The sequence below is a fragment of the Rousettus aegyptiacus genome, unplaced genomic scaffold (assembly GCF_014176215.1).
Source record: "Rousettus aegyptiacus isolate mRouAeg1 unplaced genomic scaffold, mRouAeg1.p scaffold_m13_p_5, whole genome shotgun sequence".
NCBI lineage: Eukaryota > Metazoa > Chordata > Mammalia > Chiroptera > Pteropodidae > Rousettus > Rousettus aegyptiacus.
This window is the reverse complement of record NW_023416308.1, coordinates 52,615,385-52,641,876: the sequence shown is the minus strand read 5'-3', so window position 1 is coordinate 52,641,876 and position 26,492 is coordinate 52,615,385. Positions and strand designations below refer to the sequence as shown.

At 31.6% G+C, this 26,492-nt stretch overlaps 1 protein-coding gene and 1 pseudogene across 10 annotated transcripts in view; one reads left to right on the top strand and one right to left on the bottom strand.

The window, feature by feature from the left end:
• GRIA4 (glutamate ionotropic receptor AMPA type subunit 4) overlaps positions 1–26,492 on the top strand; it is a 320,071-nt gene that overhangs the window by 8,421 nt on the left and 285,158 nt on the right. The gene's annotated exons all lie outside the window — the stretch shown is intronic.
• LOC118603498 lies at positions 12,948–13,066 on the bottom strand (annotated as a pseudogene).

Genomic DNA, 26,492 nt, shown 5'->3' with positions numbered 1-26,492 from the left:
AATATATTTTGTTCATATTTTAAAGGAACATTTTGACCTTTCATTTAATTGTTAATTTTATGTACATAAGTGTAAATTTATATTTTTCAAAATTATTTCTTAAGTCCTAGGAGAGGGTAACTTTATCTGGAATTTATAGACTATTCAGAAAGAAGATTGGTTCATAGATGAATTAAAGAGGTTGATGATTTCTCCTGAATATAAGCGAAATTCGATGTGTGTTTATTTGTGTTTACAGAGAGGCAGTCTAAACTTTTGAACAGCTTCTCAATGAATCCAATTGCACAAAAGGCCCAGTATCACAGCCCTAAAGAAGCTACTCATAAGAAACAGTACTTCTTCTTTCCCTACTTTCATCTTTTTAGAAACTGATTGAATTCTGTCCTTGAAACCAACCAGGAATTTTTACATGAAATTCATCTTCACTAGCAGCTTCAATGTGTCCTAGCTGGCGAAACCCGTGGTTTTGGTCCTCTGCCTCTCATATTGTCATCTTATTATATTTCTTCCTTCTCTTACTATCAAAAATTCCACATCAGCTCCTTATATTTTTATTACGAATCACCTTTTCCCCTACCATCACTACTCCTAGAACGCTGTGTTCTTGAAGGTCATCAATGACTTTCAAAATAGTAAATCCAGTTGTTATTCCTTTGTACTCATTGTCTCTGAATAGTTGGCAGAATTTGACATTGCTAACAACTCCCTGTTCTCTGAAACTTATTTCTTCTCCGATAGTAGTAAAAGAGCTACTAAAATGGGATACTGAAAATATGCCAAAGATGCTGTATTACCTCAATTCTTACACGACCCTAAGAAGCAGACATTATTATTATTATCATTTTATATGTGAAGAAATTGAAGATTTGAAGTTAAGAAAATTTGCCTAACCAGACATCAGATCCTAAAATCAGGTTTCTCTGCCATTCATACTACAATATCTTGGTTAGTACAGTGTCCATAAGATACCCATCACTTGGTGTGACAGCAGCTAAGTAACTCTTAACCTAAATAGAAAGAAGTTTTCTCAAAGCTACCTCTTTACTTTAACAACTTTCATTTACCCTGGCTAACATGTATAGCATTTTATACTGGCCATCAATTCTTCTATGCGCTTTGTAACGCAGTATAAAAGTTGGAGAATTCTATACGGTAACGCTCTCACTACTTTATATTGCAAAATTCTTGTCATAAATACCACCATGTGGAAAAACGTTATAACATTTTTTAAATGTTATGCAAACAGCATTGGATAGTTCATTAGTTGGCAAACCCACATATTTGTTAGAGGAATATTAACGGACTTCAGAATAACTATAGCTATTTGAATCATATTTTCCCAAGTGCTTCACTTTAAGATTTGCTTAGCTGTCAGGCATTTTCTTTCAGGTTTTCTTTTATAAGTTTTTAGATTCCAAATCAACATAGTGATAACCATCTTAAAGATCATTGCCTTAAATCAAAATCACTCATCTTTATAGTGTAGTCACTCACTTCCTATTAAATACAACTAGTGGTGTCATCAATTAAAAGTTTAATGTTATCATGGAAGTAAAAGGTAAAAAAAAATTGAGATTTAATACTTTTCTTGAATAAACCATGATATTTCTCCAAATACAGCAAAAATTCCAACATAAACTGTAATCAGTGCTTGCTTACTTTTTAAAAAATGTTTTTAAAAATTTATTTAAGTTAATTTCAAGTATACAGTACATTGGTCAGATATCAATAGAGTTCAGCTTTTGTTCCTTAAATGCTTATTCCAAGAAGAGCAGTTTGTTATCAGTAACTTTAAATATTTTGTGCCCTGTGTTCTTTTTATTGTTCGTATTTTCATCTTTTTGAAAAGACTAACATGCATGTGAAAATTTCAAATAATTCAGAAATCTTAATAAATCAAAATATTCTGTAATCTCACAATTTGGAGATAATCACAATCAACAGTGGGCTATAGATCTTTCGAGACATTTTTATCTATATAGACATAAATAGAGAGATAAAGAGTACTATAAACATGAGAAGCTAATATTTTCTAGACATAAAAGTAATTTAAAAATTATGTCACTCTATAACTGCATTTTATCAATAGTTGTTTTATTTATTATAAAAAGTTTTTTGTCAGTATATGAGACTATCTCATTTTCTTTTATTGCTACATAAAATGTCATTGTGTGAAGTTACTAGGCTAAACACACTTTATACTCTCATGATAAGCATTTAGATTATTTCCACATTTTTGTTACTAGAAACAAAATAGCAGTAAAACTATTTGCATACCTGTGTGAGTATTCCTGTATCATTAATTCTTGGAAGCAACATTGCTACATCAAATAATATAGATGTTTGCTCTTAATAGTGCCAAGTTTTTCCCCTCAAAAACAAAATGCTATTTAAATTTTCAACTACCAGGATGCGAGAATAATTGTTTTTCTATGACCTACCAGCACTAGCCATTATCAGTCTCTCCAATCTTCACTTGTCCTCATGGGTGAAAATGACATCTAATTGCTTCTTTCATTTGCATATTTTTGATTAATAGTGAAGCTGAAAATATTTTCATATATTTATAAGATCTGTGTACTTCCTTCTCTGTGAACTGTCATTTTTTTTTGCTCTGTCAGTGTTTTCTTATTTATTTGTGGAATGTTTCATATACTCTAGAAATTAACCCTTTTTCATCTATGTTGCAAATTATCATTTCACTTTACCTTTGGCTTCCAGCTTCAGTTATGATGTCTTTTGCTATATAGATATTTTCAATTTGTATGGAGTCAAATCTTTGAGTTGTTTTCTTTGTGGCTTCTAGAGTTTTTGTTATGCATATAAAGATATCTCCACCCTTAAACTATAAAAATATTATCCCACTTTAAAAATATTAAAATATAAAAATATTGTCCCTCATATTACCTTCATGATTTTAAAGTCATATATTTATAACACTCTTTTGGAAGTTATTTTCTTATGTGTGTTAGGAATTTATCTTTTTTGCATGTGTATGCTCTATTTGAATAAATTACTCTTTTACAAGTGCTTTAAACTGATAAATGTGTACAAAAGTCCTGCCCTTTCTTGACTGAATTTGAACTTGGGCAGATGTTCTGCATTTTATTTCTTCCAAAGTTCTCCTATTTGCTATTCTTCACCTACCTATCTTTTCCTGACAGTCCCTAGTGGTTATACTACTAATATTGATATTTTTATCATTTGCTTTCTTGTTTCTTCTATTACTGCTTAGGTTTTTTTTTTTTTTCCTTATGAGTGCCACTTATCATCTAACCATCTCCACTTGCTTCTATCGCCAAAGTGTGACAGAAATGGAGAAAGGTGAAAATACATGTGATACAAGTCAATGGTACTTTTCTAATAACTTAATAAACTCCTGCTTCTACTTTTTACCTCTCTCTCTCCATTTTACCTACTAGAGCTCGGGGTAGCCCCCTGAATTTATAAATCAGAAACTGTCTCTTCCTTACTTAAACCTCTTCAATGGTTTTCATTCCCCGAGGATAAAATTACAACTCTTTAAGATAGTCCACTTCGTGGCACATCTTTGCCTTTTTCATCATGTCTGCTGGGTCTTCTTTTTGGTTCCTAAACGTGTTTCACCCTTTCTTTTTCCTATGCCTTTATACTTGCCGTTCTCTCTCTCTCTCTCTCTCTCTCTCTCTCTCTCTCTCTCTCTCTTTTTTACAAATCTTCCAAACCAGTTATTTGTTTGACTAGCTTTTTCTGAAACTTCAGGACTCAGGTTAAAGTAACCACCTCAGAGAAACTTTTCTAGCCAACCTCTCTAGAGTATGCCTTCCAACTCCTAAACTCATATCACTATATTTGTTACCAACCTCTTTTCTTTTATCATGATATGTAATTATTATTTTCATTTTTTACTTATTTATCATCATTATTCCTCTCTAGAATGTAAACTCCCAAAACCTAAGGTGTTATTTGCCTTGTTAAACTATATATCTTTATAACCTTGCCTAGTCCAAAGTAAGAATCAGTAAATATCTTCTAATAGATTAACTAGCAATATATAAATTTTCTCTTCACTCATCTTTGAGGCATCCTTAGGATAGCTAAGACTTTTCATGTGTTATCTTAGAGAAAATCAAGCAGAGGCTACAAAGACAATGAGGTGTAGATCCAAATAAAATGGTATATATTTTTCTTATTTTAAGCATATTTTTTCTTATTTGTTTCAATTAATTCAACTTATAAGATGGGCTAAATAAGAAGAAAAATAACTTCTATAGGGAAGAAAGTGACCTATATTATGCTGGCTGGATTGTTTTTGATAAATTTAAGTCTGGTAGGAGAGAACTTCTAGGTGCTTATAACATGTGGTGTTTGCTGACAAAAGAACTAGAAAATGCTGATACTTTCAAAGCAGGAGAAAGCCCATTTGGGAAGCCCAGGTGAACCAGCAAGCACACTCAAGAGAATTCCATGTATGCAGATGTTTGACTGCTTCCTTAACCCTTTTTTAAAGTTTCTGGAATTAGATGACTTGTGAAAAAGGGAGGTTCAGTCAAATGTATGATATTATTCCTGTCAGTTATTGATTACCTTACATTGCACCTTCAGTAGGCATTTTAACACTTCTTTACTCCAAAGATTTAGAATCAAGAGAAATATTTTATTTTTCTCCACAAAACATGCATGTATCCTCCTATCTTAATGGAACACTTGTAAATCAAATTATTCTCCTTTTTGCTGATAACTAGGAAGCTCAATCCATATTTACTATTTAGTAACAACATTGTACCCAATTTTAAACATTTTGCTTTGTTTTTATGTCCTTGTTTTTCTAAAATATATAATATAAATAAAATATATAATATAAATAACATAATATATATAAATATATAAGTAAATATATATAAATATATAAGAAAAACATTATGCTTTAAACAAATATATCTTATAAGACTATGCACATCATTTTAGGAAAGAAGCACAAAGTAGAGTGGCTATAAATAAAATGTCTAGACAATATTTTATTCAACACAGATATTGATCAGCTTTTGCTTAATAGTCAAATTTCTTGTTTAGTACTCACTTCTTTTACATATGCCTTAGAAGGTGATGATAGATAGATAGATAGATAGATAGATAGATAGATAGATAGATAGATAGATGGATAATAGATAATCTGTCACCAATTCTTGAGAACAAGCATGATACCTTATTAGTACTTCTACTCTGAAGGCCTGTCACAGTGCTTGGAACATTTATGTACCATATTCAGTAAATGTTTGTTGACTGATTGAGGGAAATGAGGGAAAGAACTCATTTCTTGGTTGAGTATTTATAACAATTAATTCTTAGACAAAACTGGATAACAAGATAAATCTAGTTCATTTTCTATATAACTCAAACCCTTTGCATTTTTGAAAACAGGTATCACATGTCCCCTCTGTACTTTTTCAAACTAAATAACATTTCCTTATGTAGCATAGCTTCTGAAACCTTTAATCCAAATTCTGGCATTCTGAATATCTGCTGGATTTATCATAATTTCATTAAAATATATTGGCCTGATGTAACCTCATATTCCTGCCATGATCTGTCCAGAATTAAACTCCACATTTTTGACACTTGTGATCATGATCTAAATGATCTTTCCAGGTGAGAATATTCATTCCAGTGTTTTAGGCATTATACATGTAAAGTGTAGGCCAAGATTATTCGGGTTTTAATTAGTCAGATTATATCACTCTGTTCATGTTAAGTTCATAGTCAATTAAAACTTAATACTTTGCTCTTTTTCACATGAATTGCTACAAAACAACCTCTCCATAGAGCATTCTTAAAAATTCAAAATGAAAGATTTTACACTCTTAAATTTTTACCTGGTGTTGGAAAACATCAAAACCTTAAAATTGTAATTCATTTATTTGTAAATTATTTTGAATTCTGTATGACTCTTTATTATATGATTATGCATACTGATGATTAAAATTAAGAACAACCTGTGATATAGGGTAGATATAGGATGACATCAGGTCATGAATCTATGCTTTTTATTTATGTGTGGTCAGCTAAATGTGAATTCTCCTAAAATAATTTATTTGATCAAATTTCTCCATATTTTCCACAAATACTGTCATTCCATTGCAGTTATACCTTTTTTTTTAACATTAAAACAAACTCAAAGGCCATAAAATCCTGAGAAAAATATCTCACGGAACTATATTGAACAAGAATAACATATGCTCATCCACATACATCACTGGGGTTGAAAAGAATGAACACAAGATATGTAACAGATAATTTGCATTGGAATAAATAAATCTAGTAAACAAAGTATAAAATATATTTAACTAATCAGAGTAAACAAAAGATATTAACTAATTTTGGTGGTAAAGATAAAGAGAATTTTAAATCACTCAAGGGCTGAATATTCAAAATTGATACAATGATTTTGAAAATCAAATTGTCACAATTTATCAAAAAACATTAAAAATTGTGAATCATTTGAATTTATGAATAGAAACAATCTCTCATCATGAAAATGTTCATTAAAACATTACTTAGCAATATTTAGTTGTGGAATGGTTAAATTAAGTAAAATTCAGCAAATTTAAGGAAGAATGTCAATCACAAGAGTCCTCTAGCTGACTTGTGCCAACAATTCTGAGTTCAAGAATTTTTTTCTATATATTAGATACTCTTTGCATTTTTTTCTTTCTATTAATTGTTGTTGTTTTTTTGTTTTTTGTTTTGTTTTGTTTTGTTTTGTTTTTTACAGAAGAGCCGGCATCACAATAGTATCTCACTAGTCTGATGTAAAAAAAAAAAAAAAAAAAAGGCCTCAAAATGTAAAAATGATTTATAGAGTTAATAGAGCTAGTTGAATGATTTTTAAAAAACATCAATTATTTAGAGAAGCTTGGATCTTCTACACACCAGTTCTGGCTGATAGTCAAGTAAAAAGATAGGTACATTGGTTGTTCTGGAGGCAGTGTATCTCAAGGCTCTGTGTAGATATTCAGAAATTCTAGTTAGTAAATAATATGGAAAATCATAGTTGTCAATTTTACCACCAACTTCTTCCTTATTTCTCTCCCTCACTTCCCATTCTCCCCAACACAGAATGTGTGGGGGGAAGATTCAGGAATAATGTGATAACCTACTTGGGTCTTAAAAGATGCATGAGATTTTGCCATACTGTAAAGAGATAAAAATATTCCAGGCAGACAAAAAAGCAACGTGAGAAAAAGTGTAAAGGTGTATGGACAACTTTAGGGATTAGTAATGTGGCAAGAAATTAGAGATAGAGATGGAATTTCGGGGTTCTGTAGAGTGGAAGATTGAGGGGGAGGGGTGAGATAGACTGCAGAGGCAGAGAGGAGCCTTGCAAACAGTCTTCAAAGCAAGGGTAAGGATTTTGTTTTTTATTCTGGGCCAGAAGACTAGAATCATTTTAAGCAGTTTATAATGTAATTATATTTGTGTTTTAGAAAGAATTCTAGCACCACTGTTCATCATTCATGTGTATAGCTAAATGTGGTTCTTTCTCCATACCAAATGCACTAAGAAACCATTTCCTATATAAGAAAGGCCATTTGCTACTTCAGTATGTTGTTCGTAGAACCCATTATTGTATGTAATTCTGCTTGCTACTTTCCATTGAGAGCGGTTACTTCCAGCAAAATATACTCAGTTTATCATCTCAGCCACATATCTTCAGACTGCAAATCAGGTCTTTCATGATAATAAACAGGTTGAAAAAGAGCTGGTAAGGTGAGAAGAAAAAAAATGAATAAACAAGCATTTTTATAATATGTATAAAGGCAATTAAATGCCCTTACAGACTAGCGTAGATGGTGATAGAATACTACATATTTCATTCCAATTAAGTTTCAGACTTCTTTTAGTTATTGCTCTTGATATAAGTATTATTTAATTTGATTGGCACAAATAAGCATCTATACAAAAATTGTGACTTGCCACTCAGTCACATAATGTAGAACAGCAAGGGCTGGTTTTAAAAAAGTGAGTTCAACTATTGTTAGATGAGAATAATAATTGGTACAATTGCCACCATATGCATGCACACGCACACACACACACACACACACACACATAGGTGTGTACACACATATGCACATACACAGACCTTACCAAAAAAAAAAACTACAGTGAAATAATAGCATATATAATTTGCCAGGTATGAATTTTTCCTTGCCTTCAAAATAATGAAATATGAATTTTTGCATTCATACTTTTACCCAGCACTACTTACAAATTTATTTATTTTTTGAAAATAAAAATACAGCAAAATACATCAAATATATGTATACATAAATATCAGAATAACTGTGTAAATAAATTTATATTTAATGTAATATATATATTAGAATCTGTTATATACATATTTAATACATACATGCCTTTAGCATTGGTTCTTGTTGTTTTCACAAAATTTGGTAATGATTATATGTTTTGAAAACATAAGTGACTGAAAATAAGCCTCATTTTACAGAAGTGATAAAATCACAGATTGGAAAGCAAGTGTGAATATTTTATTGAGAGGGAACTCTTGCTGACAATTTTTTTTTTATTTTCAAAATAATCATGTCTTCACCGCTCTTACACTTTTTCTTTATTTTATTTCAAAGGAAAATTATCCCTTTGGTGATACTCTAATGCTTTTTAATCATTATACTGCAACCAATGTGCTATTTGGCAAAATAGTTGTAATTATTAAACACTATGACTTAGAGACTTTCAATATATGAGAAATATGTAAGATACACAGTGAGTTAAGAAAAGATAGTCCTTCTTTTGATTTCAATATCATAAGAACCATAATACATAGAAGACAATGAAAAAGACTATACCAAAATGTTGGTAGTGATTATTTTTCTTTAGCGTTATGCAGAATTCTGATTTAGTGTTATGCAGAATTGACAAATTTCTGAGTTTTTCATATGTTTCAAGTAGTATATGTTTATACTTTTTCTGATTAACAATATTGAAATGAAAGAAAATGTAGTAATCTTATCACTAAGTATTGAATTTGTCTTGCTCTGTCCAAATGGGATAGATAATCTTGGGAGATCTTTAGACATTTTAGCCAATATCAAGGCTTGTTGTCAGAACATCATATCCTCTTAACAATTGTTATGTTTGATCTCTTTACTTACACATGTTCATTATTTTAAAACAAGAATATCAGCTTTAATTAATTAAAAGTATTAAATTAAGTCATGTCTTCCTTTTTTTGTTTTGTTTTGTTTTGTTTACCACAGCTCACTTAAAAGAACCAAGAAAACCATTGGTAATGACAAGCATTTTTCATTGCCCATAACTTACCATGTCTGATTGCATATATTAATTTCAATTCTACAGAAAGGACATTAGGTGCATGAGGGAGCTGATGGCTCTTGGATAATCTGGTCACTCTCCCTGAGTATTATTTTCTGACCACCAAAAGCTGGTTTAGGCTCTACTTGGACATGATCCGATGGCATCTTGAGCTTACATGGTCATGTTATATCAACATTTAGCTGTACATTCTCAATCTGGAATATAAGCTCCTGGATGACTGGATGCTATTGTATTTGTGGACAAATTTCTAGTGCTTGGCTCATGGCACAATATCTGTAACATAATAGCACTAAATTAATACCATTGAGTATATGGATATGAGAATGGAGGGATTTGGGAATTGATAGTAAGATATTAGTATTTTAATTACTATTTTGAGCATCCAATTAAAGAATTATTTCAGATTCTTTGTTAGTGACTTTTGAGATTATAAAAAAAAATTCAAAAGAATTCTTTATGGATTTCTCCATATGTGTAGGTGACTGGTGAAAAATTGTAAAGATTGTTACCCATTAAAACACATTTTCTTTAGAATTTAGAGGCTAAAAGTCATACAAGTTGCCCTCCATCCTCCCTGAGTTCAAATGTCTCATGAGGATTGTTTCACCTGAATTTGATACTGCCAGGATGCCTGCCCGTGGATAGGGATACCACAGCTCACCATTTACAATTCGGATACAACATCAATGTTTCATTCTCATTTCTACTCCCAACCTTGTTTTTCACACAGCAGCTAGACTCACTACAGTCTTTTCACTTCTACCCAATTTCGAAGACGATTTTTGTGTGTTTAGTGTTTCAAGCAGTATTCTGCTTTGGGAACACAGGCCTCTTTGTTCCTGAGTGACACACAATCTAGTGATGACCACTGAAAATTTTAATGCAATGTGACAAATGTTCTGATTATATTGGAGAGGAGGCTTCTAGCCCTGCCTGCAACAATGTGTTTATAATGTACATTAAAAGAGATTTTCTTTTATCTGACACCATGGGTCAGAAGGACCATTTTACTCTATAGGGCCAAGATAATAGGCTAAATAAAAGGACTTTACATTATTCAAATTAATTTGATTAATGAAGCAAGATTGGATAGATTTACTTAGATGCTGGAATTTATATGGAAAAAATAAAACCAAATCCTTTGTCAGCCCTAGGTTAGACTCAACACCTATGAATTGAACTACCCAAACTGTCTCAGAGATATCAAATTACTTCACATTTCTATATTCTATATTCCCTAAGCATCTGTGTGTGTTTGTTACCAAGCTATCTGCCCCTATTAATATGCAGCTTTTTAAGTGTTCAATTGTCACTTTACTTAATTGAATGTTCATTTGGCAACTGTCATGCTCCCTTTATTGGGCTACATATTTTATTGAAAGGAAATATTAGATGTGATATTGAACTTTTATAATCTGATAGAAAGGAAGAAGTAACTTAATAAAATTAAGGTAGTAAGTGTTACATTAGAAGATATAGTGCATTATATAATAGTTGCCAAAGTAGGAATATCAGAAGAGGCCAGACTTCATAAACATAAACCTTAGCTAAGTGTAATTTAATTTTGTCATTAAAAGAATGGAGAGGAAAGACCGAGGCATAAAGGGAAGGTCAAACAGAACAATTAAAACACTAACCTACAAAAGAGCATAGGAAGACACAGGAAAGCATCTTATTGGAGCTAAGCAGAGTTAGAGTGAGGGAAAACAGGTAGGGGAAAATCCATTATAATTCAGGACTTTAGAAGCCAAGAAAATAATAATTCGATAACAGGGAATTTGAGTATGGGACTAGTATAATCAAAAGTAGAATTCAAGGACCATTATTCTGGGTATGAAAAATCAACTTGGAGAGAAAAGAGGACAGATGCATGAACAGAAAATGAACCCAATTAAAATATCACTCTTCTCTCATCATATCTCATTGTTCTGGGTCCCTTTCAGTCTATAGTCTTAATTGATTTCTCATCTTATCTTCCCAAAAGAATCTACTCCAGATAAATCTCTTTATTTATACTTCTCACTTCTCACTCTGCTCTTTCTCACTTACACCCAGTTTCAAAGATAATACAACTGCTTTGAGCATCTTTCCTCCTTCTTTCCATATGTAGCAACACTTCCATCCTTCCAAATACAGCTCACTCGTGAAGCAAGAGAGCATAGGCGTGGGAGCTAGGCCTGGATTCAATCCCCAGCCATGTCATTCACTAACTATGAGAATTTCTGACAGGTTAATCAACTTCTTTGTGTTTTACAAGTTTAAATTATAAATTAAAGAGAAAAAAATCTTACCTTGATTTTAATTAAACACATGTAAAACAATGTGCATTAAAATATATCATAGAAAGTGTTTAGGTATTGTCTTGTTAGGATTAGTGCAACCACAGTAATCATTGAAATAATTATATGTATCATTCACTCAGTCTCGTGTGTACAAAATCAAATGCACACTTTAATAGGTGATGAAAATAAAGGAGTCTCCAGGATTATGACTTAAAAGATGATGGAGAGTGGTACTATTAGGGTATGAAATGAAGATGGAATAAAAGGTCCTACAGCAATATTATGCATTAATTTGGAGCTAATCAAATTAGAAATTTTTATCTAGTGGAGGAGTTTTGTAGACAATTGGTATTCAAGTAGTCATAGAAAGATCTGGGATGAAGGTACATGGATTTTAGAATTATCGGCATGTAAGTGACAGTTAAAATGATGAACAAAAAGTAAATTCCCAGACCATATCGTTAGTATATAAAAAATAATGATTTGGGGGGAAAATCAACATCATGAGAAGGAAGATACAGAAATCATATCTTGTTTAGTCCACAAGATTTTAAAAAAATAATGTTTCCACCTTAAAAATTAGTAGATTATACATAAAATTGTAGATCTTTGACTTCTCTGGAAAATTATAAAACTCGTTACAATGAATCAGAATTTCCTGATGGTGACAACGGGTTGGAGCCCCCAGATGAATAAGATCTGTTCTAACTGGCTGGGTCTTAGAAACCCCAAGGCCTACATCTCACATTCCTATTTCCTGTCTAGGTCTTGTAGGGATTTGAGTTTGTGACTTCTGTAAAAAAAAAGAACAAATAAGCAAAGAGCAGTTTCTCAGGAGTCACTGGAGAATACACGCCCTGGCATGTGCCTCTGAGGTAGGTAGAAAGTAAGAACTGACTAGGAGGAGACTTCTTAGCTTTAAGGTTGTTTGCCGAGGCAACCTCCTCAATACCTTGCATAAATAAAATAAATCAGAATATACACATAGAAACTCCTTGAGGATAGTAACCCCATGGTGTTCCATGCACTTGCTTTGTTATGAGAAACATTAGTTTCATGGGTGACCAGTAATGACTAAATAACCTTGATAAATGAATACAATTTAAATAGAGGAATGTTACTATTCCATTTATATGGATTTCTGTTTGAAAATGACCATACTTCAAGAATTTTCTTATGTACACACTTTTCACAACTGATAATATTGTCATTTCTTAGAAGTTTTTGTTTGTTTGTTTGTTTGTTTATAGGCAAGGCAACCCTTGGTTGACCTTACAGACTGCAAGGACATTGTCAGCTTACAATCCCTTATTTTATTTTATTTTTTTACACCTACAGCACCTGGTCTTCCTAGGTGGTCTTCCATCCAGGTACTAACCAGGCCCAACTCTGCTTAGCTTCTGAGATCAAACTGGATCGGGCTTGTTCAGGGTAGCATGGCCGTAGACTAGAAGTTTTATATACTTGTCCATCTAAAGTATTAATTTTTCTGGCTGTCAAATTAGAAGAATTTGATTCTAAAGCATAAGCTTATAAATTATCCAGAAGCTGTAAATCTGCTCAGTGGACTATAAGCTACTTGAAGGCATAGTTTCCAATTCCGTTTTTCTATTACATCCCTTGAACATAGCACAGCACAATGTATAAATTGTAATAAATTCTCAGTAAATATTTCTGAATGTAGACTTGCATTATTATTCAAGCTGTGAATTCACAGATCAAGTATAATTGCACTGGAGTTTAGAGACTATTAGAGAAAAACAGACTATCTGCCATAACCATGCTTTCTTTCAAGTGGTCTCTAGATATAACTTATTGGAATAATTGAAGGCAATAATTGCAAATCTCTTGCATCACAGAAATCCAGATTTCTACAAGTCAAAAGATCTATGTTCTACACCTAGTTCAATAACGAAATCAGAATCCCAGATCTAGAAGACACTTTGGGAAATAACATAAATGACAACCAATTTATCATTTATAAAACCTTTCATATAGCCTATGTTATTTGGTTCTAATGTAACCCGAAGAAATAACTAAAAATATCAAACTGGAACCGGAAACTCCTAGTACTAGCCTGATGACATTAGGTTGCAAATGGTTTCTGCCACTTCCTGGACATCATGATCTTATAAAGGTTACCAAACCTCTCTGAGTTTCAGCTTTCTGATTTGCAAAAGAGGGACAAGAGCAGAAACCTGAAGGGCTACTGTGAACTTTGATTGAGGTCTTTCCTGTAAAGTGCCTAGCATAGTGCCTGCTGCATGTATCAATCCAGCTATGACTATGGCTACTTTGCTATTTGCCCAACATCCCTCAGCCAAAAAGTGGACTCCAAACCCAAATCTTCTGACTTCAGATTCCATGCTATTTTCTTTACCTCACAGAAGACAACACATGCTTAAGAATTGCTACTTTTTAGTATCTCAGATTCTGACAGTCCCCACATTTCCTGGGTTGTCTATATAGACATACTATATAATACATGGGAAATTACCTTCTGGACTGGCTGCATGATCGTCAGTTATATTCTAGGTATAGGTGAGTGTTTGGAAAGTTTACTAAAAAAATCCATTTAAAAAATACCTACTCTGTAGAGCATGCACCAATATTGTTAAATGATTTGCGGGTATGTAGTTTGAGGGTGGGATTTGACAAATATAGGATACCTTTAACTATATATCTATGATAATAATATCTCACACGTATATAGTATTTCATGATGTTTCAAAAATGAGACATTAAGAAATCATGATATACAGGGTTTCTGATAAGTACATTGACAGTTAAAACTATAACTTATACTTCTTAAATATGCAGTCAAATACAGGAGTCATATTTAAGTTTTCTCTAAAATAATATTATAAGAGATATCAGAAATAAGTTATTTTCTTTTCTTTTCCTTTTTTTTGGAACATAAAATAGAACTGGAGGAATTAACCTCTCTACAGGAAAATTAACTGCTTAAAAGTAAAATAACATCTCAGCATTTGAATTACAACAGTCCTAAGAAATTTCAGTATAAATATATAATTTGTGCCTTGGTAGCAAAAGCCAGTATTTGAAGGGGAAAGATAATATAAAGAAGATCTGTCATAGTGCTGTTAAATGACAGTTCCACAGTAAATGTCAATCATATGAATATACATGATAAATTCCATTAGTTTTACTTTAAGTGAAGTAGCTAAAAAAACTAAGAATTGTGGAAATTCCATTTTTGACAAAGAAAAATACTATGAAGGACATTTTTTAATTTCTGTGGGACTCACAGGGGTGAGTCTTATCCTGGATTCATGCCATTTCACAGATCATTAGAGGCACGAGAAGAGTCTGCTGCTTCTTGCCTGCCTCAGCTGTGGCAGCATTCCATGCAGAGTGTCCCAGCCAAATGGTCCCTTCTAGTGACCTGCACCATCATGGTACTTGAAACTGTGTTAGCGCCAAAAGAAAGACTTTGACCTTGAATATGGACCAATGTGAACTAATTCTCACATTTTAATTTACAATTTAATTATCACAGTCAATTCTAATCTTATTGGTTTCAGTTATTCTCCATAAACTCAAATCCTAGAGAAAAAAATCATATATACTTGATAACATATATTTAGGGTGGTTTAGAAACAGGAAGGTATAGAAGACGATCTCAGGAGTTGGACATAGAATACTGCCCGAAGACTCAGGAGCTGAGTATTCATATCAACCCAGAGGCAGCTCTGCCTCATACTGTTACTATGCTTGTGTGCAACTCTAAACACATGCTTTTAATTATCGAGTATATTTGTAATCCATCACATGTGAAGCAGACAGTTTTAGAATACAAACTGAGCAGCTTCCAATACAAAGAAAACAAGACAAATGCTTTCTTGCTTTTCATCAGTTTAGTTTTTATTAATAATACCCCACATGGAATGTGTAATAGTATAAATTTTTCATGTTTACTAAAGGCAGATAATATTCATGAAATGTACATTTTAAGACAATGTTGAACAAAATGTGCAAAAGTATGCATAGTATAATTTTTCATGTTTTCCTTATAATTTCCTTCCTTTTCATTTTGTCCCTCAAGGATGCTTTGTCATTTTTTGTATTTTGTTGAAAATTAGCCTTTTAAAATTCAAAGTGACTTTTTATTAAGTCTCATATACTATCTTTACCCCACCCGACACACATCCTAAGTCGAGAAATTCTATACTTTGATCCTTTCCTTTTCTCCATAGATATAATACATAAGTAACCTCTACATTATCAAGGCGGACATGGAAAAGATGCCCCCCTCTATTTTCCCTAGTGTCCCCAGGTTTCCCTAGTTTCTCCATTGTATAAAGTCTAGCCTCATTTAATACACATCATATGGTGATGCTTCCTCACTATTGTGACGTCATTGTAAACATATGCTTTGGAAAAGGGATGCTTATTAAATCCATGAATTCTTTGTAAAGAGAAATCCTAAAATAATGACATGGAATGACAGTATCTCTCAATGATTAATCATTTTGAATAAATGGCAGAGGTGCTTTGTTCTAATTGCACTTGGCTAAAACTGAATCAGGGCAGTGTCTGCCATGACTGTCAGACTGTCCTGTTCCCTCAGCCTGATGTGTTTGAATTTTACCACATGGTCATTCAGTTTCTTGACTTCCCAGGTGGTGTTACCAGAGAAATGACCTTGGCATGTGTCAATACAAAACAATATATATGTATGTATGTGTGTGTGTGTGTGTGTATATATATATATATATATATATATGTATATACATATATATATATATATTTTAGCTGAAGTCTTAAATATAGAGACAGGGAAGAATTTAGGGCATTTATAATATTGAAATTCTACAAATGCTATATAGCTTTGATATTAGTACTCCATGTTATTGTTGAAAATATAATCAACCATTTGAAAACATTTTCCATGAAGCTAAATAATCTTACCAGTGTTATGTATGAATAGAATCTTTGTTGCCCTTAACATCAGAAATGGAAATACATAATTAATTTTAATGAATATTGTGACATTAACAATAGAATTCTGTGCCTATAACCTTTAAATAATCCTTTTGCTTACAACATAATATTAAATTTTATTGTAATATTATTACTATTTTAAAAGTAATGCTTTTAAATTGGACTGAATTTCTCTGAAGAATAGTATCTCTGCATTTTGTTCATATTGTGATATCATACAGGAGAATCATCTCAGGAAAAAAAATGTATTTGTTAACACAATTATTTGTAAATATTTACTGAGTGCTTACCCAATACATCATACCATACTAGGCACCATGGAGAAAAGCCAGATAAACACTCTTCCCTCATGAAGTTTGAGGTCTAGAAGGAGAAATATAAACCAGAATGTGGTAAATGCCACAGTGTAGTCTACAGGTTCTAAGGACAAAAAAATTTCCATCCAGGAGAATATGGCATTGAGTCTAAAGCTTAGCAGACTTTTAATAATTCATGTTTGAGAGTCATTGTAGCTTATTGTTATTCTAGAATGTAGGTAATAGAAAAATCCAGTTTAAACATGAAGATTCTTAAAAGCTAATCCATATGAGAAGGATCATGAAGAAAGCTGGTTCATTAGCAATGAAATACTAGTTCTAATAACAGGGATATTTGAGATTCTGAATTTTTATAATGGTGTATCTTTTCTACCAATATATCATGTAAGTTTGTTTGCTGTGTCACCTGATAGGTGATATGGATCGCTTTTTCTGAAAGAATTAGAGTAGCTCTGATGCTGAATTCTTATGCAAGAGTGAATTCGTGAAGCAGTTTCCCCATAGAAATCCTGAAATTGTACATTGAAACACTAATGAGAGTTGTGCAATATTGACAGTGATTGATGTGAAACCAAAGCAGCAGAAAGATTATGCTGATATCAACAGTAGGAAAGGTGGTAGAAGAGATGGATCAGAAACATTGTGGAGCATCCACAAACAACACTCAAAAAACAGGATGTGTATGCAGCTACCCTGAATCTGCTGAATACTTGTTACTCTAAATCATATTATTTTAGTACATAAATGATATATAGTCATTTTTAAACAAATGTGATAAGTGCAAAGCAGTGATATTATCAAATAGTTTTCTTCATCAGGAATCTGTACCTTAGAGGGTGGTTTTGGTTTCCTGTATACTCTATTAGTGCATATTATTTGTATCCCTTTTAAAATAGCATCTTTGATTGTTTAGCTTTTATTTTTATTAAAAGTTACTATTCTTCACTTTCCCTAATATTTCAAAGTCTCTGCATTGGTCTCAGTTTTTTTACACTTTACCTCCATTAGATACTTTAAGTTTATCTCCTTGAAGCAATTGTTTCCTTTCTTTATCCATCTTTCTCTGAATTATTAGAACCCACTTTCTCTTTCTTCTTCTAATTTATTCTGAATAACATTCATTCTTCTTTTCCCTATCTTCTATTACCTTTTTTAGTAAATGAAGTTGCCTACATATCTTTTTCTATTATCTATTCTGTTTTCAAATCAGTGTAGTATACATAGCAATCAACAAATATTTACATAAATATGTAATATTTCACTAATGTGCCTTTATTTTCTCTTAAAACAACAAACCAACCAAGGAAGCAAACAAATCACCATAGATAAACCAGGAAATACATCTTATCTCCCTCTTTTCTGAAAAGGGAATACTTATTTAATTGCATTAACTCAATGGGGAGGAGGGAATATTTATGCCATGCCAGACCCAATTTAGCATTCATTCTCTTCCCAACTCAAATGAGCACTGTTACATTCATTAAGTCCACTGATTAGCTTTTGAAGAAAAGTTTTTTAAAAGTTTACTAAATGGATGAGTACCTGAATAAATGCAAAGTATATTTTTAAATTCTGTTTAAATAGTTGTTATTAGTTTTATGGCAATTTTTAAATAGTAGTTGTAAAAAGGACCTGAGATCTCCAGCCCTGTGAGGATTTCGGCATCACAATCATATTTACTGTTTATGGCTAAGGTCAATTATTTCTATTTTTCACATTATTTTGGAGAGTAAATGAAATAATATATGAAAAAAATTCAAAGAATCTCTTAGAAAAGTTGATGGCATCTTAAACATTCAAAATAATATTTTACATTGAAATTGTACAGTGTATATTTTTAATTTGTAATGAGGATACCATTATATTTTTTACATTTAAAATATAACCATGATAATCAAAGACTGTTAAACTGAAAAGTACCTATTAAATGAGGTAGTTCCTTTTACTGGGAAGCTAAATGACTTTCCAAAAGTCACATGACTCATTTTTGATATAGCAAGGTCTATAAATTCATGTCTCTTTTGTTTGATTTTAAACTTCTACTGTTCCATAGTAACCTTACTAATATAGACAACAAAGAATCATAGAGTTTGAAGAGAGCAATAAAGATTATGCTTTCTATATCTTTCAATTTACAGATTGCATCTTAATTTTCACTTGAACATGAAAAAAAAATGAGTACTGCTTACATCTTGTGTAGCATTTGTTATCATTTGATTAATTCCATTACCAATTGCTACAGGTATTTAAAATGTTTAACAATTTATGAATTTTTAAAAAATCCCTAGAATTATTGTAATAAATGATTGAGAAAATAGGTAGAGAATTATTTTTATTATGATTAGAGCATCAATATTTATATTAGTCAATAACTACATTTTAGCTTTTGAAACATAATCTGAGGTATATTTGTGATGAAGAGCCTGATATAAATATTTCCTTTACATTCAGAAAAGGAAATTAAAGAGAAGATATTTTTCTTACTTAAGATGTTAGATGTTTTATAACAATTTCAAACCCACAAAAATGCAAAAAATTATATTTTTTCCTCGTATTCTCAGAATTTCATAGCAATACATTTATATTTTGTGCTTTATTTTGACAAATATTTTGTATTACAAAAGTAATGTGACTGCGGTAGGCATTTGAAAAATACAGCTATAACAAACAAAATAATTAAAATCACAGTAAACTTACCACCAAATAATAAAAATATACATACTAATTTAACTCTTTTAAAACACTTATTTGTAACATTAATTGTGCTATTTTGAATTAACATTTAATTTTAAGCATTTTCCCATTAAATATTATTAAATACATTTTAGTTACCAAGTAATAATTCAGTTTATGGATAGGAGTAATTTATTACACTATTTTGTTTTTAAATTTTTTTAATTTTTTTCCAGTGTTTAACAAGTAACAGTTTCACCATATTTTTACTTATTCCTTTTGGTTATGTTTTTAGAAAAAGGATTACTGGATGAAGAACATGCATATTTTAAAGGCTCTTGATATATATTGTGAAAATGCTTTCCAAATAGACATACATAGCCATCAATAGTGAGTGACGATGCCCTTTCCATCACACTCTGTGTTAATTATTATTCATTTTTTAATTAGGTAGATGACTAGTCATAGCTAATTATTTCTATTTTATTTGCTTTCTTTGTAGTGTATTTCTAAAAATTATATTTCTTTGGCTTAATTTTTTTTATTCACTTAACATGGAAAAATAAACTGATGTTTTGAAGTTTCAAACAAAACATGCTTTATAGAATTATTCTTATCCTAATTATTATATTTATGGTCATAGTCGCTATGTTTAAAATAATGGACTATTGCTCTATACGCTTTTAATGAACACTTACAAATGTTTATGAGAGTATTTATCTAATTTTTGTCATGGTAATACTGAAGAAAATAAAAGTAAAACAAAATTTAACTTTCATTTATTTAAACCTAGAACTTTATTAGCATTTAATGAGTAAGTAACATAAAATAATTATTACTTTCATAAGTTTAATAAAATTCTGAAATTAGCAACTATATTAACTTTTAATCTGCAAAATGGAATTTAGATCTCGTGGTAGTTTAACCTAAATTGCTCTATCATATTAACCTTTTGCACTCTGCTCACCCAAGGCATTATCTTTGCTCTCGATGTTGCTTCCCAGCTCAGTCACTGATGTGCATTAGAGCAGTTACTCGAGCAGAATTTTGGGAAGAATTTTTCTGCTTAATGCATTAGCTACTAGTAGTAGAGAGAGTATATAAATGACAACCCACTTGGCAGGTAAGACATCTTTGATTTGAACATAACAAGATAGAGTTGTCTTACAAACATATTGGCTACCATATGATGTGATTCCTGATTTTGGTCATGTGAACCCAAGGGCCTTTTGATGATGTCATTCACCAATTTTACTAACAGCTCATATAAAATTAGACACTTCTCTCTCCTTCAGTACCTTGTGGAGGGAAATATGTTCTCCAGCCCATGTGTTACTAGGCCACAAAGCAGTCTTACCTGTAGTCTGTGTCTTATAAGACACAAAACTGCCCTTTACAACCCTTCTTCTGCGCTTTCATACAAATCCACATTTGAGGGAGGGTAAGTGGGCAGCAGAGAAGCTGAGAACACATGTTACCTTAAACTAAGTCACCCATCTATCCTGATGGAAACCCATTATTCATGAAACAGGCTGTATAATTTAGCTCTGTTAAATATTAAGGTGACATTTCATTCATGCAGTTAGGTCACATTCTTCGGCAGGTTAAAGATTGATACTTGTTCCTAAGTAGGGATCTAAATCTTGATGGTCATTTAAAAGCCTCAAAGGTATAAACTAGACTATATCATCAATATCCTCAATTCTTATGCAAATACATAACTGTCGCCAGAATCCCTTCTCACCTACCTATTCAAATACTAAAATTCTAGAAAAAAAAACAGATGTTTCTAAACTGATCTGGACCATATATTCTAGATCCTGAGGAGATATGGTAAGAGCACAATGGTATAAGATAAACATAAGATAAGCATGCTGAAAGTAAGGAAATGATAGCCTATACCACTGAATCATTATGTTACAAGTATTACTTTACCTAGGCAAAAGAGAATGAATGCTGACCCATGATATATGTCTTCCTGAATTGATAGAAAAATGCAATGTATAAGAAGAATGCAATTGTTTCTAGAAGGCTCTATTAACAATCTCCACGAAGATAGAAGGCCTGGGGTCTAAGCGGTGAGTGGCCTACCAAAGGAACAAGAGAGTCCTAAGACCTGCACTCTACCCCAGCCAGAGGTGCAGCAGAGTTGATAGGGAGACATATATTTGAGCTATTTTGGTTTGCAGATTCGGTTAAGGCAAAGCTGAACCAGAGAAGATATAGAGAAAAAGAAGCGAAGGTTAAACTTTGTAGCCGAAAAGGGGGCAAGGAGGGGAAGCTGCACAAGTCCAATCAAAAAAGATTTTATGACATAATGAATATCTTTCTGGGTTGGCTGACTGTGCCAAAACTGAAGAATGACAAAATCCATGTATGTTTCTTAGCAGAAGAATCAACTGATTTGGAAAGGAAATGGGCAGGAATGACAGCCTTAGAATGCTGCTGTTCATTGCCTCAGGCCCTGCTTACACTCTCCTTCAAGCAACTGAGTAACTAAATAAGCACCCTCTTCAAAGAATAAGGAAAAGATTCCAAGAACATCTGTTTAAACAGGGAAGGAAAATAAAAGACAGTCCATTGACACTATTTTGGGGCAAAGAACAAGAATGGATGGAATTGCCCAGATTCAGAAGTGAAGAATATAAAAACAACAAAAGCAACAAAAATATTATGGTATCTCTAAAATTCTAGTTAAAAATACACAAAAGGGGATATAGCATGCAAAAGACAAATGAAAGTATGCATTTAAATGTATATCTTAAAGTTAGAAAACATTTAAAAGGCAGTTTTTTGAATTTTTGAGAAAATCAAAGAGACTATGATTTCTACAAAATGAATTTTAAGAATAAAGAGACCTCAGATGATGAAAGGAAACAGACAAAATTAAGTAAAGCATTTGATGAGAAAAGAGAAATGATTTCAAAATTTAACCCTATTTTAGCAACATCAATGAGTAGAATTAACATTTTAAAAAAGCTGAGACTAGAGTGGAGAAAATAGCAAACAATGTAAAACTATAGAACCAGAATCTAACTAATGACAGATTAGATATTCAGCTTTGGGAGATAATGTTGATTAGGATATACAAATAATTGGCATTTTTGAAGATGAGAAAAAAATGCACAAATGAATATAAAAAAGCTTATGTGGAACAATGTTCATATGAGACTATATATACAGTTTGTTCAGGTCTATGAAAAATTAATAGAGAGCGAATGAGACGTATTCTGATGAATTGTTTGAAGCTGAAGTAAAGAAAGATTCCTACAAGTCATGAGGGAAAAAGAGGGAAGCCACCTAGGAGGGAAAAAAATCAGGCTGGTCTCAGATATCTTCTCACCACTATTAGCTAAGAGATAGCGATGTGACATAATCTACAGGTACCGAGGGGAAAACTTGTTCATTAAGCATGTGTTACCAAGCTATATGGTTGGTTACTCAGGTATAAAGATAATATCATACATGAAAGAATTCATGACATAAGTCACCACTTTGCTCTTTCTAAAAATATTAGAAAATGTATTTTAATAAACAGAGTTTTATCAAATACTTAAACTTTGTAGGAAACTTATAATATTAAAGATCTGGAGGTAAATATAATTATTTAAATAATTAGTCATAAAGCTCTAATAATTATCGTTAAAATGGAAGCAGATTTAATTCTTGAAATATAGTATAATTCACTATTAAGTATAGTTCACTATTACAAAAAATATGTTTATAAAAATGGACAACAGAAAGTTAATAACAGTGAATTGAGGCATAACAGACCCTGTTAATGGCTAAACTCAATACGCTGAGAAATAAGCATATTATTTAGAGTTATAAAGGTAACTACCAGTTCATATTTCCTCTAGATTACCAGTGGTGAAAAGGCTAAAGAATATATAAATCATATGACAAATAATAGAAAATAAAGAATGTTAATAAAATAAAAAATAAGAAATATAGAAATTAGACATTTTGTTATAGTAATAAATATAACTCAATATTCTCAATTATTAAAAACTAATGTTTTTTACATTGTATGAAAATAGTACTTCAAACTCTGAAGCAGGCACCATCTATTCAAACACCTCAGGAAGTTTAAAAATAAAATATTTGAAAAGATATCAGTAAATGCAAAAAGAAATCAGGAAAGAAGGAAGAGAGAAAGACAGACTAGAGAAAAAGAGGGAAGACAGTAGAGAGAGAGAAGAAAAAAAAGAGAAAACTCAGCAATGAAAACCAACATAATGAAAACCACCACTTTTGTAAGCTTTCAGCCTGTGTCCAATAGTTCATAAAATTCTTTTAACGCCCCCTTGAATAGGAACTATTATTGACATTTTACAGACTTCAGTGTAGAGAACTAACAGATTTGCCCAAGGTGTCACAGCTTATGAGAGACATGGTTGAGGTCTAGTTTAGGCAGCCTGACTCCACAGCCCATGATCTTTACTGCCACGCTCATGTTATAGTGCTTATCAGACAAAATTGATGTTAATGCAAAACAACATTAATAAGATAAGAAAGGTCACTTGCTACTTACAACTGTATAAATTATGTCACAGTGAAATTCTCATAAATCTTCAGACACCAAATATATTACTGACATACATAAAGCAAAAACTATAAAATACATGAGGAAGGAATCAATATAAATGCATTGGTAAAAGTAATGGACAACAATAGATTAGAGATAAGGAATAAAGCTATAATGTATTTAAAAGTATAATTAGTTCTTCAGTGTACCTCAGCTAAATATCTCTGAGAAGATTTCAGCATTTTCATTTACATGATCTTTGAATAGTTCTATATAGAATTTAAATTCATTCGGAAAGTAACATGTTATTAAAATTGTTTCACCCAATTTTTGACCTTTGATTGAATTTTAGTAATGTTTTTTATTATTTCATTGGTCTGACAGTTCTATTCGACAAAGTTTAAGATAGAAATTAAGCACTTTGACTTTCTTTTTTTTTTATGCATTAACATTGGCCCATGAATGTGACCTCTTTTTCCTTGTCATATAACTAAAGATAGTCTATGCAAAAGCAACATGCCTATTTATAACAAATTAGTTAAATTTAGGAAAGGATAAAAGATAAGCCTTATGAGATTTTGTACATGGTCTTTTATCATGCAACAGAGGAAGTTTAAGTTGGTTTAATCTTTCTGAAAAGCAATTTTATTATATTTATCAAGAACTTTTAAATATTCATAACCTTTGACACTAACTTTATAAATACTTAGGGAAGACTTCAATTTCAGGGTTAGTTATAAATACTGAAAATTTAAATACAATCTAAACATGCATATATAGGAGAATGAATATTGAAATAATGAATCACCCACACTGTCAACTCATATGAAGACATAAAAGGATGATTAGAATGGTTTTGAATTATCTAAGAAAATAACCGTAACAGAATATATTAAGATAAATAATCAAAACCCCCAAAATATGTATATAATAACATCTCAACTATATAAACAATTATGTTAAAAGAAGACATTTAGGAAAAAATGCTAAGTTATTCACTCAGTCTTTCTGAGGGTTGGGAGAATAAATAAATGATATTTCATTAAATTATTTTACATTTACAGATGTTACAAAATTATAATTTGAAAGTATTACAAATGTTCCCTTTAATTTGTTTTTGCAAATATTACCTTTTTGAGGGCTTAATCCATTCTTCCTCTTCATGATAAAGGCCTGGCAGAGTACAGATGTCAAAGAGAGTATTTTCTCAGAAGACAGAGACTATCAGATAAAATAAAGCAGCTTGTCCTATTTCCAGGCGATGGGAATTCCCAGCATCTACACCGCCCTTTAGGCTTCCTTATACTCAAAGCAATTCCTGAGAATGGAAAATAGGACACCAGTTATGACAATGTCCAGGTTTAAATAAATATTTTATTATGTAACAACCAAAGAGTATTAAAAAAATGTTTTCATTGTTGAAAAAGACTTGACAACAACATTAAACTCTTAAACATCAAGACAAACTTTGCAGTCTGAGCAAGGAATTTCAACTCGTAGTATACATAAGAATCTCTCGATCAGGTGGAGAGGCACTTCTTTAAAAAAATGAATTCTTGGACTTAACCTCTGACATTTTGATTCAGTTGGTCTGGGATAGAACACAAGAATTAGACTTCTTCATGAGTGCCCAAAGGCCATTTATTCGGGTGATCCATGGAGTACACTCACTTTAAACTTTCAAATTACAAGCTGGCTTTTCCTGTAGCTATCTCAGCAAAATATATTATATATAAATATTCTCACTAAAATTAAACAATATGTGAATAATATACAAATTATTTTCAACAGGCGCTTCTTATAGCAAAATTACATCTGTCAATATGGATAGGCCTGACCTGTTAAAGCAGGTGGCTATTTGATCAAACATTTTGCAGTTAAACCAATTATAACCAGAAATTTATAAGAAACCCAATCATATAACTTTTATATTTAAGAAATAAAATTTTATGTCCATGGTCATGCCACCCTGAACAAGCCCAATCCCATCTGATCTCGGAAGCTAAGTAGGGTTAGACCTGGTACTAACCCTAGGGAGATCACCTGGTACTAACCCTGGGAGAACACCTAGGAAGATCAGGTGCCATAGGCATAAAAAATAAAAAATAAGGGATTGTAAGCTGAAAAAGTCCTTGCAATCCGTGAGGTCAACCAAGGATTGCCTCGCCTGAAAAAAAAAAAAAATGAAATTTCAGGCAGATTGGTATTTTATCATGGATTTTTCTTATGAATTTTTAAGTACCTGATTAAATGCAAGTTGAAAAATTCCTCTTAATTTTGATGAACATAAAAATTCACAAAAGATAAATTTTCATGCTTAGCATATTATAGTCAGTGAAAATACTATTCTGAAATGACAATCAATATAAATACTTCAAATACTACTTTCCT